The 15,832-nt window shown below is 49.3% G+C and overlaps 1 protein-coding gene and 1 long non-coding RNA gene across 5 annotated transcripts in view; one reads left to right on the forward strand and one right to left on the reverse strand.

The window, feature by feature from the left end:
- Positions 1-15,832, reverse strand: part of NR6A1 (nuclear receptor subfamily 6 group A member 1) — a 290,975-nt gene that overhangs the window by 185,117 nt on the left and 90,026 nt on the right. The gene's annotated exons all lie outside the window — the stretch shown is intronic.
- The window catches only part of LOC142472407 (uncharacterized), a 21,141-nt gene continuing 7,063 nt past the window's right edge, over positions 1,755-15,832 (forward strand). Inside the window, exon 1 of the long non-coding RNA XR_012789685.1 lies at positions 1,755-2,018. This is a non-coding gene — a long non-coding RNA (uncharacterized LOC142472407). The remainder of the gene's footprint in view (positions 2,019-15,832) is intronic.

Genomic DNA, 15,832 nt, shown 5'->3' on the forward strand with positions numbered 1-15,832 from the left:
AAGATTATTCAAAACTGGAAAACATTCAAGACGGTTGCCAATCTTCCCAGGAGTGGACGTTCCAGCAAATTCACCCCAAGGTCAGACCATGCAATGCTCAGAGAAATTGCAAAAAACCCAAGAGTTACATCTCAGACTCTACAGGCCTCAGTTAGCATGTTACTTGTTAAAGTTCATGACAGTACAATTAGAAAAAGACTGAACAAGTATGGTTTGTTTGGAAGGGTTGCCAGGAGAAAGCCTCTTCTCTCTAAAAAGAACATGGCAGCATGGCTTAGGTTTGCAAAGTTGCATCTGAAAATAAACACAAGACTTCTGGAACAATGTTCTATGGACAGACGAGACTAAAGTGGAGATGTTTGGCCATAAAACACAGCGCCCGTTTGGCAAAAACCAAACACAGCATATCAGCACAAACACTTCATACCAACTGTCAAGTACGGTGGTGGAGGGGTGATGATTTGGGCTTGTTGTGCAGCCACAGGACCTGGGAACCTTGCAATCATTGAGTCGACCAGTAACTCCTCTGTATACCAAAGTATTATAGAGTCAAATGCGAGGCCATCTATCCGACAGCTAAAGCTTGGCAGGACCTTGATTGAAATGCTGTGGCCGGACCTTAAGAGAGCTGTGCATAAACAAATGCCCACAAACCTCAATGAACTGAAGCAACGTTGTAAAGAAGAGTGGGTCAAAATTCCTCCACAACGATGTGAGCGACTGATAACGTCATACAGAAAACGATTACTTCAAGTTATTGCTGCTAAAGGTGGTTCTACAAGCTATTGAATCATAAGGTATACTTAGTTTTTCACACATGGCGTTACTCCATTTTTCACACCACTCCATTTTGGCTTTATTTTTGTTAAATAAATCATGACACGGTGTAATATGTCATGTGTTTTTGTTCATCTAAGGTTGTATTTAACTAATTTTAAGACCTGCTAAGGAACAGATGATTGTTATTATGTCCTGATATGTAAAACCATAGAATTCAAAGAGGGTGTACTTTCTTTTTCACACCACTGTATTACATACCGAGATCTCGCGAGCAGAGACCGCGCAGGGCGCGTCATTCCATAAGGTGTAAGATGGGAAGAGGCTGGAGAAATATCCCCCGCTTCAGGCTAATAATGGATTACTTGCTCATTCTTTGTACGCATAAAGGTTACTGACCGCGGCACAGACTCGCAACGCACAGACATCGCGCTAATGAACAGACCGTCAAACCAATATTGCGCAGGGGGCCACGTTTACCAAAACTAGGCGTGGACAGCGGCCGCTCCCTACCCCAACCACGGACCCAGGATTAACGTGCGGTTTCCAGCAGATTGAGGGGGTAACCTTGGGGGCAAATACCCCAAGCTTCCACCAGGAAAGGGAGGGGGGATATGTAATAATGGCAGCCTCTTTAACCCCTTAACCGCCGGAGATCTATGTGACCGCATTCCAAACCGCTCGGATCACGTAAACGCCTTAGCTGCCGGCAACGCCCGTTACGGGATGGCTTTGCTCGCCCCTCCTCTGTCAGGGGTTAACGCAGGTGTGTGTCCCCCCCTCCCCCTGCCACAGGAAGCCGATATGTTTTAATTAAGCCTTGCAACTGGAGGCTGAGCAGACACCCAAACAAGCCGAGCTTTGGGAACTGCAGCCTTCCAATGGAGCATGGCTCATGTTTCAGTGATGGGGAAGGGAGGGAGAGAGGAAGGGGGGGTTCGCGTGACCAATGGAAGTGCTCTGCCCCCCTACCCCGGCGTTGCCAGCGAATAGTCTGCCTCCCATCCCTGCACATGACCGCATTTGCTTCTGTCCATCAACTGGGCCATATATACAGTTCAATGCAAGTGCAGCAGACAGGGAGACAGGGAGCAGCTCTGCACCGTATCACCTGCCACATCCCTTCCCAACACCCAGCCGTCCCCCCCCCCTTCCTCACTGGTCTCCCCCCGTCCCCTCCAAGTGGGGGGGGGGGTCTCCATCCAACATGATCTGCCAGGAATCCCCCCTTTCTTCACTGGGTGAGTATTTGCATTTTCTCATTTGTGATTTACCTGCGCTCATTCCCGAGACCCCCCCACCCCCCATCCACCCAGCCGCATTAGTGCCTGACCCCCCCCCCCCCCACGTGGATCCTTTGTTCTTCTGAACCCCGCTTGGCGTTCCCCTTGGCTTGGGGGGGGGGCATCTTGCGAGTAACACCCCTCTAGGTCACCAATTTGGGTAAATCCTGTACTTGTCCGTTGCCTTTGTTAAAAAAAAATGTATATTATGGGAGGTGGATAAGGGGGGTGGGCCGGGGGGTGGGGGGAGGGGGGAGGTTTGAGCAGTGTGTTCCCTGTCCTGGGGACGGATGTAACCCAATACTTTGATAGCCGGGGGGCTAGCTGCGCTAGACAGGGAGGGACCGAGTCACACAGGGACAAAGAGAGAAACCCAGACAGCTCGTGCGTTCTGATAGGCCGGCGGCAAACGGGGCAGCCGGCTTTGTGCAGTGGGTAGGGGGGGGGGGCTTAACCCCTCCGGTGCCAAACTCTCCCCCCTTTAACTTTGCCATCAGATGACACGGGCACCTCGCCCTCGGTATCGCAGGATCCCAGACACCAGAACGCCCGTTAACTCCTTACGCCCGGTCGTGCCCCGTCCCCCCCCCGCCCCCCGCGCCCGACGTATTGTAACCCGGGCGCCAATCGGCTACCGTCGCACACCGACCATCATCCAAAAACAGTGAGAAATAACCATTTAAACACCAGAAATTATAAAAGGGGGGGGGGGGGGAAGCACAGCCTCCGGTTTGAATTTTCTTTTCCTTGCTCCCCTTTCGGAGGGGCGAGGAATGTGAGAAGTGACAGGAAATGTTCCCAATCCTGCACCCCCCCTACCCCCCCTCCCGCTGCCTCCCCTCCCAATCCGCCTGCTTTTGTCTACATGATCCACACGCTGCTGGCTGGACTTCTCGTTACCAGACACAGATACACAGAGAGATAGATACACAGAGAGATAGATACACAGATAGATAGATACACAGATAGATACACAGAGAGATAGATACACAGAGAGATACACAGATAGATACACAGATACACAGAGAGATAGATACACAGATAGATACACAGAGAGATAGATACACAGATAGATAGATACACAGAGAGATAGATACACAGATACACAGAGAGATAGATACACAGATACACAGAGAGATAGATACACAGATACACAGAGAGATAGATACACAGAGAGATAGATACACAGAGAGATAGATACACAGATAGATAGATACACAGATAGATAGATACACAGATAGATACACAGATAGATAGATACACAGATAGATAGATACACAGATAGATAGATACACAGATAGATACACAGACAGATAGACAGACAGACAGACAGATAGACAGACAGACAGACAGACAGATTGATACACAGATAGATACACAGATATATAGACAGATAGATAGACAGACACACAGATATATAGACAGATAGATAGACACACAGATAGATAGATAGATAGATAGATAGATAGATAGATAGATAGATAGATAGATAGATAGATAGGATACACAGATAGATAGATACACAGATAGATTGATACACAGATAGATTGATACACAGATAGATTGATACACAGATATATAGACAGATAGATAGACAGACACACAGATAGATAGATAGACAGACAGACAGACAGACAGATAGATACACAGATAGATAGACAGATAGATAGATAGATAGAGCCGTGCAGGACAGCCGCTGATCCACAGACTGACCGCCACGGATTCTCCGCTTCTTCCTCAATACAACAGGTAAGATGAGGACACAGCACATTCATTTGTCCCAGAATACTTGGGTGGGTGGGGGGGGGGGGGCGAGTTATGAGTGTTCCTCTATGTATGTGGGCTGGCCACGGATTCGGACGTCTGGCAGGGAGGGGGTGAAGGATTATATGGGGGGGGGTGATATCTTGGTATTTGCAGGGACACGTCCCAGTAATTAATACCCGGTGTGTACGCCGCAGTGTGATGGGCTGTGGCACCAAGAGCTTGACATCTAAATGTTTGGCAGCCACGGGGACACGGGTAGGAGGCGCAGACTGCGGGATCCCACTTCAGAGATCGCGCCATTGCTGGGCTATACCTGGGGAAACGGTCTAGACAGAAGGAAATGATAGATCTTTCTTAGATACAGATATATAATCTGTATCAATACACGCGTGTGTATACTTTGCTACAATAGAAAGAATAATATTTGGTTAAAAGTTGAATGCCTGCAGTTTTGCATTATGTACACGTGTGTATGTGTGTCTGCGTGCACACATGTGTTTGCGTGCACACATGTGTCTGCGTGCACACGTGTCTGCGTGCACACGTGTCTGCGTGCACACATGTGTCTGCGTGCACACATGTGTCTGCGTGCACACATGTGTCTGCGTGCACACATGTGTCTGCGTGCACACATGTGTCTGCGTGCACACATGTGTCTGCGTGCACACACGTGTCTGCGTGCACACACGTGTCTGCGTGCACACACGTGTCTGCGTGCACACACGTGTCTGCGTGCACACACGTGTCTGCGTGCACACACGTGTCTGCGTGCACACACGTGTCTGCGTGCACACACGTGTCTGCGTGCACACACGTGTCTGCGTGCACACACGTGTCTGCGTGCACACACGTGTCTGCGTGCACACACGTGTCTGCGTGCACACACGTGTCTGCGTGCACACACGTGTCTGCGTGCACACACGTGTCTGCGTGCACACGTGTCTGCGTGCACACATGTGTCTGCGTGCACACATGTGTCTGCGTGCACACATGTGTCTGCGTGCACACATGTGTCTGCGTGCACACATGTGTCTGCGTGCACACATGTGTCTGCGTGCACACATGTGTCTGCGTGCACACATGTGTCTGCGTGCACACGTGTCTGCGTGCGCACACGTGTCTGCGTGCACACACGTGTCTGCGTGCACACGTGTCTGCGTGCACACATGTGTCTGCGTGCACACATGTGTCTGCGTGCACACATGTGTCTGCGTGCACACATGTGTCTGCGTGCACACATGTGTCTGCGTGCACACATGTGTCTGCGTGCACACGTGTCTGCGTGCACACGTGTCTGCGTGCACACATGCGTCTGCGTGCACATGTGTCTGCGTGTGTCTGCGTGCACATATGTGTCTGCGTGTGTCTGCATGCGCATGTGTCTGCGTGTGTCTGCGTGCACATATGTGTCTGCGTGTGTCTGCATGCGCATGTGTCTGCGTGCGTCTGCGCGTGTCTGCGTGCGTCTGCGCGTGTCTGCGTGTGTCTGCGTGCGCATATGTGTCTGCGTGTGTCTGCGTGCGCATGTGTGTCTGCGTGTGTCCACGTGCGCATGTGTGTCTGCGTGTGTCCGCGTGCGCATGTGTGTCTGCGTGTGTCCGCGTGCGCATGTGTGTCTGCGTGTGTCCGCGTGCGCATGTGTGTCTGCATGCGCGCGTCTCTGCGCGTGTCTCTGCGTTTGTGCGTGCTTTTGTGTGTGCGTATGCGCATGTGCGTCTGCGTGTGTCTGCGTATACGTCTGTGTGTGTATGTTTTTATATAGCACCGCCAGTGAACGCACAGCTTTACAGAATTATGATGCAGTACAGGGAGAGAATATACTGTACAAAGTGTCACACGTGCGTAAAGACGGTAACACTGGGAATTAGGAAGCCCCTGCCCTGCAGAGCTTACAATCTAAACGGCATGAGGGGCGAACCGTGTAGCATAGTAATGTGTGTGTGCGCGCGACGCCCCGCACGTTGCCGCAGGAACTGGCCCTTTCAGACCGGGCTACCTGGATTTGAATAGAAAGCAGACAGGGATTGTTCAGTCCCTGCCAGCCGCCCGTCCTCCGGACAATAGAGATTTGTTAGCACACAGCCAGACTGTACAGGACACAAAGCTTAAAGGCAGCACAGGCACGGAGGCGGCAGGACGGGGCTCAGCAGGAAATACAGCGCTTAAAGCCCCCACTGGCAGGTCTGCTACAGAAAGGAAAGCGAGACTGTCTGTGCCGGCTGGAACAGCCATCTTTGCCGGGGTCACCAAAATATCCTCAGCCTACCGCCTTAATCCGCACAAAGCTGCGGAATGCAACCGGGACCCATCCCAATGTACCGGCCATTAATACACCGGGATTCCTCCCAATGTACCGGCCATTAATACACCGGGACCTATCCCAATGTACCGGCCATTAATACACCGGGATTCCTCCCAATATACCGGCCATTAATACACCGGGATTCCTCCCAATGTACCGGCCATTAATACCACAGGGATCCATCCCAATGTACCAGCCATTAATACCACAGGGATCCATCCCAATGTACCGGCCATTAATACCACAGGGATCCATCCCAATGTACCGGCCATTAATACCACAGGGATCCATCCCAATGTACCGGCCATTAATACCACCGGGATCCATCCCAATGTACCGGCCATTAATACACCGGGATTCCTCCCAATGTACCGGCCATTAATACACCGGGGTTCCTCCCAATGTACCGGCCATTAATACACCGGGATTCCTCCCAATGTACCGGCCATTAATACACCGGGGTTCCTCCCAATGTACCGGCCATTAATACCACAGGGATCCATCCCAATGTACCGGCCATTAATACACCGGGATTCCTCCCAATGTACCGGCCATTAATACACCGGGATCCATCCCAGTGTACCGGCCATTAATACACCGGGGTTCCTCCCAATGTACCGGCCATTAATACACCGGGATTCCTCCCAATGTACCGGCCATTAATACACCGGGGTTCCTCCCAATGTACCGGCCATTAATACACCGGGATCCATCCCAATGTACCGGCCATTAATACCACAGGGTTCCATCCCAATGTACCGGCCATTAATACCAGCGGGATCCATCCCAATGTACCGGCCATTAATACCACAGGGATCCATCCCAATGTACCGGCCATTAATACCACAGGGATCCATCCCAATGTACCGGCCATTAATACCACAGGGATCCATCCCAATGTACCGGCCATTAATACACCGGGATCTATCCCAATGTACCGGCCATTAATACCACAGGGATCCATCCCAATGTACCGGCCATTAATACCACAGGGATCCATCCCAATGTACCGGCCATTAATACACCGGGATTCCTCCCAATGTACCGGCCATTAATACACCGGGATTCCTCCCAATGTACCGGCCATTAATACATCGGGGTTCCTCCCAATGTACCGGCCATTAATACACCGGGGTTCATCCCAATGTACCGGCCATTAATACCAGCGGGATCCATCCCAATGTACCGGCCATTAATACCACAGGGATTCCTCCCAATGTACCGGCCATTAATACCAGCGGGATTCATCCCAATGTACCGGCCATTAATACCACAGGGATCCATCCCAATGTACCGGCCATTAATACACCGGGATCCATCCCAATGTACCGGCCATTAATACACCCGGGATCCATCCCAATGTACCGGCCATTAATACCACCGGGATTCATCCCAATGTACCGGCCATTAACACAACTGGGATCCATCCCAATGTACCGGCCATTAATACACCCGGGATCCATCCCAATGTACCGGCCATTAATACCACCGGGATCCATCCCAATGTACCGGCCATTAATACACCGGGATTCATCCCAATGTACCGGCCATTAATACGTAAATACACACACACGTACATGTATATGTAAATACACACACACACAAACATGTATACGTAAATACACACACACACACACGTACTTGTATATGTAAATACACACACACATACATGTATACGAAAATACACACACGTACATGTATATGTAAATACACACACACACACAAACATGTATACGTAAATACACACACACACACGTACTTGTATATGTAAATACACACACACATACATGTATACGTAAATTAATACACCGGGGTTTCTCCCAATGTACCGGCCATTAATACACCGGGGTTCCTCCCAATGTACCGCCCATTAATACACCGGGATCCATCCCAATGTACAGGCCATTAATACCACAGGGTTCCATCCCAATGTACCGGCCATTAATACCACAGGGATCCATCCCAATGTACCGGCCATTAATACCACAGGGATCCATCCCAATGTACCGGCCATTAATACCACAGGGATCCATCCCAATGTACCGGCCATTAATACACCGGGATTCCTCCCAATGTACCGGCCATTAATACACCGGGGTTCCTCCCAATGTACCGGCCATTAATACCACAGGGATCCATCCCAATGTACCGGCCATTAATACACCGGGATCCATCCCAATGTACCGTCCATTAATACCACAGGGATCCATCCCAATGTACCGGCCATTAATACCACAGGGATCCATCCCAATGTACCGGCCATTAATACACCGGGATTCCTCCCAATGTACCGGCCATTAATACACCGGGATTCCTCCCAATGTACCGGCCATTAATACACCGGGGTTCCTCCCAATGTACCGGCCATTAATACACCGGGATCCATCCCAATGTACCGGCCATTAATACCACCGGGATCCATCCCAATGTACCGGCCATTAATACCACCGGGATCCATCCCAATGTACCGGCCATTAATACACCGGGATCCATCCCAATGTACCGGCCATTAATACACCCAGGATCCATCCCAATGTACCGGCCATTAATACCACCGGGATCCATCCCAATGTACAGGCCATTAATACCAGCGGGATCCATCCCAATGTACCGGCCATTAATACCACAGGGATTCCTCCCAATGTACCGGCCATTAATACCAGCGGGATCCATCCCAATGTACCGGCCATTAATACCAGCGGGATTCATCCCAATGTACCGGCCATTAATACACCGGGATCCATCCCAATGTACCGGCCATTAATACACCCGGGATCCATCCCAATGTACCGGCCATTAATACCACCGGGATTCATCCCAATGTACCGGCCATTAACACAACCGGGATCCATCCCAATGTACCGGCCATTAATACACCCGGGATCCATCCCAATGTACCGGCCATTAATACCACCGGGATCCATCCCAATGTACCGGCCATTAATACACTGGGATTCATCCCAATGTACCGGCCATTAATACGTAAATACACACACACGTACATGTATATGTAAATACACACACACACACAAACATGTATACGTAAATACACACACACGTACTTGTATACGAAAATACACACACACATACATGTATACGAAAATACACACACATACATGTATATGTAAATACACACACACAAACATGTATACGTAAATACACACACACACACACACGTACTTGTATATGTAAATACACACACACATACATGTATACGTAAATACACACACACGTACATGTATACGTAAATACACACACACACGTACATGTATACGTAAACACACACGCACACACGTACTTGTATACGTAAACACACACGCACACACGTACTTGTATTCGTAAATACACACACGTACTTGTATACGTAAATACACACACGTACTTATATACGTAAATACACACACGTACTTGTATACGTAAATACACACACGCATGTACTTGTATACGTAAATACACATGTACTTGTATACGTAAATACACACACACATGTACTTGTATACATAAATACACACACACACACGGTTCTCTAGGTGCACAAGACAGCAAGCCAGGCAGGATGAATGGATATGTCACACACATCCACGGAAGAAGACGCAGCCTCTCTCTCCAGACCTGTTCTTAATCATTTCATCCTCACTATACCATTCATCTGAATCCCCCCCCCCCCCCCCTTCCCAGACACGCACATCCTGACCTGCTGCATAATAATTACTTCTGTCTCCGCTCAGATAGAGTGTCAGCTCATCAGGCACAGACCTCCTGCTGCCAAGTCATTGCATTTTGAACACTATGCAAATGTTAGGTTTTATATTGAACTATTAATACATGATAATATATACACACAGCCACAAGTGTGCAAGGACAGATGTGTATTATATATAATAAATACATAGCCACAAGTGTGCAAGGACAGGTGTATATTATATATAATATATACACACAGCCACAAGTGTGCAAGGACAGATGTATATTATATATAATATATACACACAGCCACAAGTGTGCAAGGACAGGTGTATATTATATATAATGAATACACAGCCACAAGTGTGCAAGGACAGATATATATTATATATAATATATTCACACACAGCCACAAGTGTGCAAGGACAGGTGTATATAATATACACACACACAGCGTGCAAGGACAGTCTTTACGTTCTTCGTCGTCACAGAAGCAAAACACTGCGGATCAATGAGGTGTGAGCGTTCTGGCATCAAAGGGTTAAAGCAGAACTAGCCCCCTCGCCATCGGTTAAACTGGTAGAAAGTTAGTATGTTAAAAATCATGACTTTTAGTCTCTAGTTTGGGAGGTTCGCATGGAAACCTTTACACTGCTCTGAGCAGAGATCCATTTTACTCACGTAATTCTTCAAACGCTTCTATCTCCTGAGCGTGGGTTCCAGATTCTAACAAAAACAGAGTTGGAAAGGGCGAGAATAAAAGTATAAAAAAATGCAAAAAGGGCAAATAACAACGGCTGCTTTATGCGGGTGTAATAATTCTTATTTGACTATTTATGTTTGGTATAGAGAATGGTGCTCAAAATCACATGTTGCTCTGCAGAAAGAAAAACATTTTTCTCGTGTGTTTCATATGTAAATTCATTAGAATCCGGATGCTTGTAACGAATGTCCCATATAACATTCATACACTATAACCCAGAGAGGGATGTGTGGTGTCCACTCGACAAACCACAAGGCAGGACTCAATAACAACTTCCCAATCTGATGTAGCAATATACAGTTCAGGGGGTGACAAGGTAATGCGGAAGATTCTGAATTACCTGTCGGCTTCTGTGGTCATTCCAATGGCATCCAGGAGCGTGCAACCTGTGGGTAAGGACGTCCAACCTGTGGGTAAGGACGTCCAGTAGTTGTGGAGAGATGCAGACCACAACAAGAGAGCCAAAAAAATCAGCAAAAAAATTAATCTTAAAGCAACCCAGGGCAACTCCAGATATATAAAGATCAATGTATTGCAAGCTCAATAAAGTAGATGGACAGAATGAAAATGGCACCTACGCGTTTCGTCCCTAATAAACCTTGATAAAGTGCTTAGGCACCAAACGCGTAGGTGCCGTTTCATTCTGTCCATCTACTTTATTGAGCTTGCAATACATTGATCTTTATATATCTGGAGTTGACCTGGGTTGCTTTAAGATGTATTTTTTGCTGATTTTTTGGCTCTCTCTCTACAATTTACTATTTATTTATCAAATATTTGACCAGGAACAAATACGGAGGGTGACCCCTGGATTTTTCAGGGATGTCCCGGGCACGAACTAATAAGGTGCCCGCATCACACGTTACAATTACAAACGGGTTTAGCGTAGGAAGAAAAGTCTTGGAAGGAACTACGACAGGAGGCGGCGGGTTTGAGTCTCGCTTTAATTGTCCCAGCCGTGGGGGAGATCGGTGAGAGACGGAGTGGGGACCAGATTCTTTACTGAACCATGAGACTATACGCGGGATGCAACAGAAGTGCTGGGTAGGAAGCCTGCTCAGATTAGGGTAACTGGTCCCAGAAAGTATTTGAAGGTGAGACACTCGAGGGATAGCCTAGTTCAGTAAGTATATCACCATGAAGTTAATAAAGCCCTAACTGGCACAGAAACTTTCGTGGTCATGGGGTGGAGGTCAAATGGCAGGCCCGCGTGGGAAATCCGGCCCACTTTCAGTTCGGAGAGCCTTGCATTTCATGAACTCAGAAGTATGCGGACTCCCCCACGAATGCCAACACGGGCGGTGAGAGCCGTGACATCTGCCAGAAAGGATGTGCGTTACAGAGCGCGCACGCACAGACACACACGACTTGCCCTAGGATTCAAATATGCCGGACATTTAGAAAGCGCCCGGTTGAATGACATCACTGCGCGGTCGTATCTGGTAATACGTACAAAGGTACTCGGGAAATAGAATCGGGAGGGGACTCTATGTACCCTGTTGCAAATGGGTTTTTTCTCTCTTCAAATCTTGCAAACGGGTTAAGAAACATCAGATTTTGATAAAAATGACCTTTTCTGTGCCAGAATTTCCAGCCTGTCTACACTGGGGTTTTTGAAACCTCTTTTTCTTTCGGGTTCAGCGTTTTGCATACTGTAAATCTGCTTGCATTTTGGATTTCTGGGGGCGGGTTAAAAATGGCTGCCACTCTTACAGGCGGCAATTGTTTTGCTGCACTTTGTTAATGGACGTTTCTGAGGAAGGGCTCATGTAAGCAGAGATACACAGACGTGCGTGCGCACGTGCGTGTCTGGCGATGTGTCTGTGCTACTTTCTCCTCTCACTTATCTGCGCAGCGGCATAGATTATTAAAAAATTATTATTCCGGCTCATGAGGGTCTTGTGATATCCATTAGAACATATTCAACTGGGCTTTTATGAAATAATGTGGGTCTTGAGTGTATTGCATTGCTGTATTGGCCAAGGGATCCACCTACACCATCCCACCTGCCCAATGGGTCCACCTACACCATCCCATCTGCCCATTGGGTCCACCACCTAAACCATCCCACCTGCCGTTTGGGTCCACCATATAGACCATCCCACCTGCCCATTGGACTCACCACCTAGACCATCCCACCTGCCCAATGGGTCCACCTACACCATCCCATCTGCCCATTGGATCCACCACCTAGACCCTCCCACCTGCCCAATGGGTCCACCTACACCATCCCATCTGCCCATTGGATCCACCACCTAGACCATCCCACCTGCCCAATGGGTCCACCTACACCATCCCATCTGCCCATTGGATCCACCACCTAGACCATCCCACCTGCCCATTGGGTCCACCATCTAGACCATCCCACCTGCCCATTGGGTCCACCACCTAGACCATCCTACCTGCCCAATGGGTCCACCACCAAGACCATCCCACCTGCCCAATGGGTCCATCACCAAGACCATCCCACCTGCCCAATGGGTCCACCTAGACCACAAACTGCATATTGGGTCCACCTAGACCATCTCACTTGCCCACTGTGTCCACCAAGACTATCTCACCTGCCCATATTTTACTCCTAGATCACAGAACCAGCCCATATTGTCCACCTGGTCCATCTAGCCTGCCTATAGGGTCCACCTGGTCCATCTCACTATCTTACCTGCCCATAGGGTCCACCTGGTCCATCTCCACTAACTATCTGGCCAAATGTACGGCTAAGCGACCCCATATACACTACTTGTGACCAGTGTTTTGGAATGAAAGATTTGTTCAAGATATACTCATCACAATATACTGTATATAACATACTAAATATATAAGGGGCTTTATACCTTGCTAAGGAAATAACGTTTCAGTGACCAGGGCTGTTATAAATTCATAATTAATGTCATGTTTAAGAATTCTCACTAGTATTATTTCAGTGTTTTATCGGGGATGGGGGGGGGGGGGAACGGCTTGTGGATTCCGCAATGAAAGCCAGTAAGGAAGAGAGTAAAAATTGCCCCCCCCCCCTTTCTGGGCAACATAAAAGGTCACGGTGAAGGGTCGGTGTTCAGGATATCCCAGCTTCAGCACAGTGTCTCAATCAGTGGCTCAGTCAAAGACAGGCCAAGTCCAGTCCTCAAGGGCCACCAGCAGGTGAGGTTTTCAGGATATCCCTGCTTCAGCACAGGTGGCACAATCTTCGACTGAGCCACCTGTGCTGAAGCAGGGATATCCTGAAAACCTGACCTGTTGGTGGTCCTTGAGGACTGGAGTTGCCCGTCCCTGGTCTATGATAATCAATTCCCCTATTTAGTAATGCTGATATTACAAGCTTACATAGGTACAAAGACCCTAAATAAACGTGTGCTACACACACTGCATGTGTTCCATATTCACTGCACCGAAAGCCCAGCTGCACTTTCATTCTCCGAGGACTGTTAAACCGGTAGAGGAAGGCGTTGCTTGGCTGAGTGCTCCCTACTCCAGACGTGTCAAGTCTCACTGCTGTTTCTCTTCGCGCCCTTAAAAACGGCAATGGAGTCTCCCGGATAATAATCTGTCTTTCCCCATAAAAACAGCACATCTGGCTTATTTTTAGGTATCTCTCCGACCCCTCGCTCTCTTTCCCCCTCCCCCTCCTCCCTCCCCCTTCTCCCCCACTCCTCTCCCTTCCCCTCCCTCTACCCCCCCCACTCCTTCTCCCTTCCCCCCTCCCCCCCCACTCCTCTCCCTTCCCCCCCACTCCTCACCCTCTTTCCCCCTCCCCCCCCACTCCTCTCCCTCTGAACTCTCCTCACCCCCCCCCCCCCCAGCATTGCAGAGGTTAAGCAGGTGCACTCTCGCAGTGACACGGGACCCAGGTGTACAAATAATACAGAATACACAGCCCCCTTTCTGCGGGTGCTGGCGGCTCTCACAGCAGCGAAGCCAGATTTACCACCAGTAAAATATTTGGACAGGAGGATTTCGGAGTTTATGAACTCGGACCGACCAAGAGGGAAAAAACACAACTCGTAATCCGCAGGTTCTTACAAAGATCTGAGCGCGGTTATTCCTGCGCGCTTGTAATGTCTGATGGCCAGACACACAGGAGGGAATATCGCTTTTGAAGTTACAAAAGCGGGTGGCCGGGAGAATTTCCACGGCTACCTGAAGTCGGACGTAATGTGTTCCGCTTTCTCCGCTCTATCTGCCTGGGTTGTCCGCTCGCTCCTTCGCTCTGCCTTGGTTCTAACATAGAAACATAGGCTGGGCCCACAGATCAGAACCACGCGGCCCGCGTCTGCCTAGCAGCTGGAATTCCTCAGTCCCTACTTGATCCTCTGGCTTTCTTTTTATTTAGATTTAGCCTCATGTCGCAAGCATGTTTAATTCCCTTGGTGCCTTAGCCCTTACCACCTCTGCTGGGAGGCTGTGCCACGAATCCACCCCCCCTTTACGTTAAGTACTTCCTCGTATTTCCTCTTAGCCGCCCCCCTTCCCGAGACGTCAGACTTCTGCGACACACCCGGATCTTACAACTAATCAGAACTTGATTTTGTTCAGCGGACACGGGCAGATGGACCACCGTTTAACGTGGGGTCGTTTCGCTGTACCCCTTTGCGGCTCCGCAATGTGACGCACTCCCCCCCCCCCCCCCGCGGCCAGTGAAGGGGTACGCACACCGTGGGAAAATGTCAGCTGTGGACGTCCCGTGTCCGTAAAAAATAGAGAGGGGATTCACGCGGCGGCAGATTGCACTAAAGTTACTAGGATTTCCTCCCCACCTCAGCTGGGAGGCGTGCAATGTATCCACACCCCTTGCCCCATTCCCAGTTATATCTCACCCCGAGTTTCATCTCGCTGCTCTTTCCTCTTCGGCTTACACATTAGAGCCCCTCTCTCCACCCCCCTTTTCCCCCCGGCTGATATCCAGGCGTCTTGCAGCGACCTGACCCGTCCGGAGGTCACGTGTGACCCCCTCACACCCTGCGCCAATGTGGGGTCTTATTCAATGTCCAACTTTGCGTGACCGTGTAATGGCTTCCATATAAAGATCCAGCCGCCCTGACAGCGACTGTTTCACTTTTTCCGGGAACACGGAATGTCAGCTCCTGGGGTTCTGCTCTCTGACCAATGACGGCTTTGTAATTAATTTGCGAACAGAGTGCGGGACAATCTAACCTATTAAGCACAGTACTCAGCTTTAGATCACCGTATTATGGTAATCGCTAGACTGCAGCGGGCTCTGGGGAGAGCTCCATTTTAACCTCCCGGACACGTAATGTT

Source organism: Ascaphus truei, chromosome 21, assembly GCF_040206685.1.
Source record: "Ascaphus truei isolate aAscTru1 chromosome 21, aAscTru1.hap1, whole genome shotgun sequence".
In the NCBI taxonomy this organism is placed as follows: Eukaryota; Metazoa; Chordata; class Amphibia; order Anura; family Ascaphidae; genus Ascaphus; species Ascaphus truei.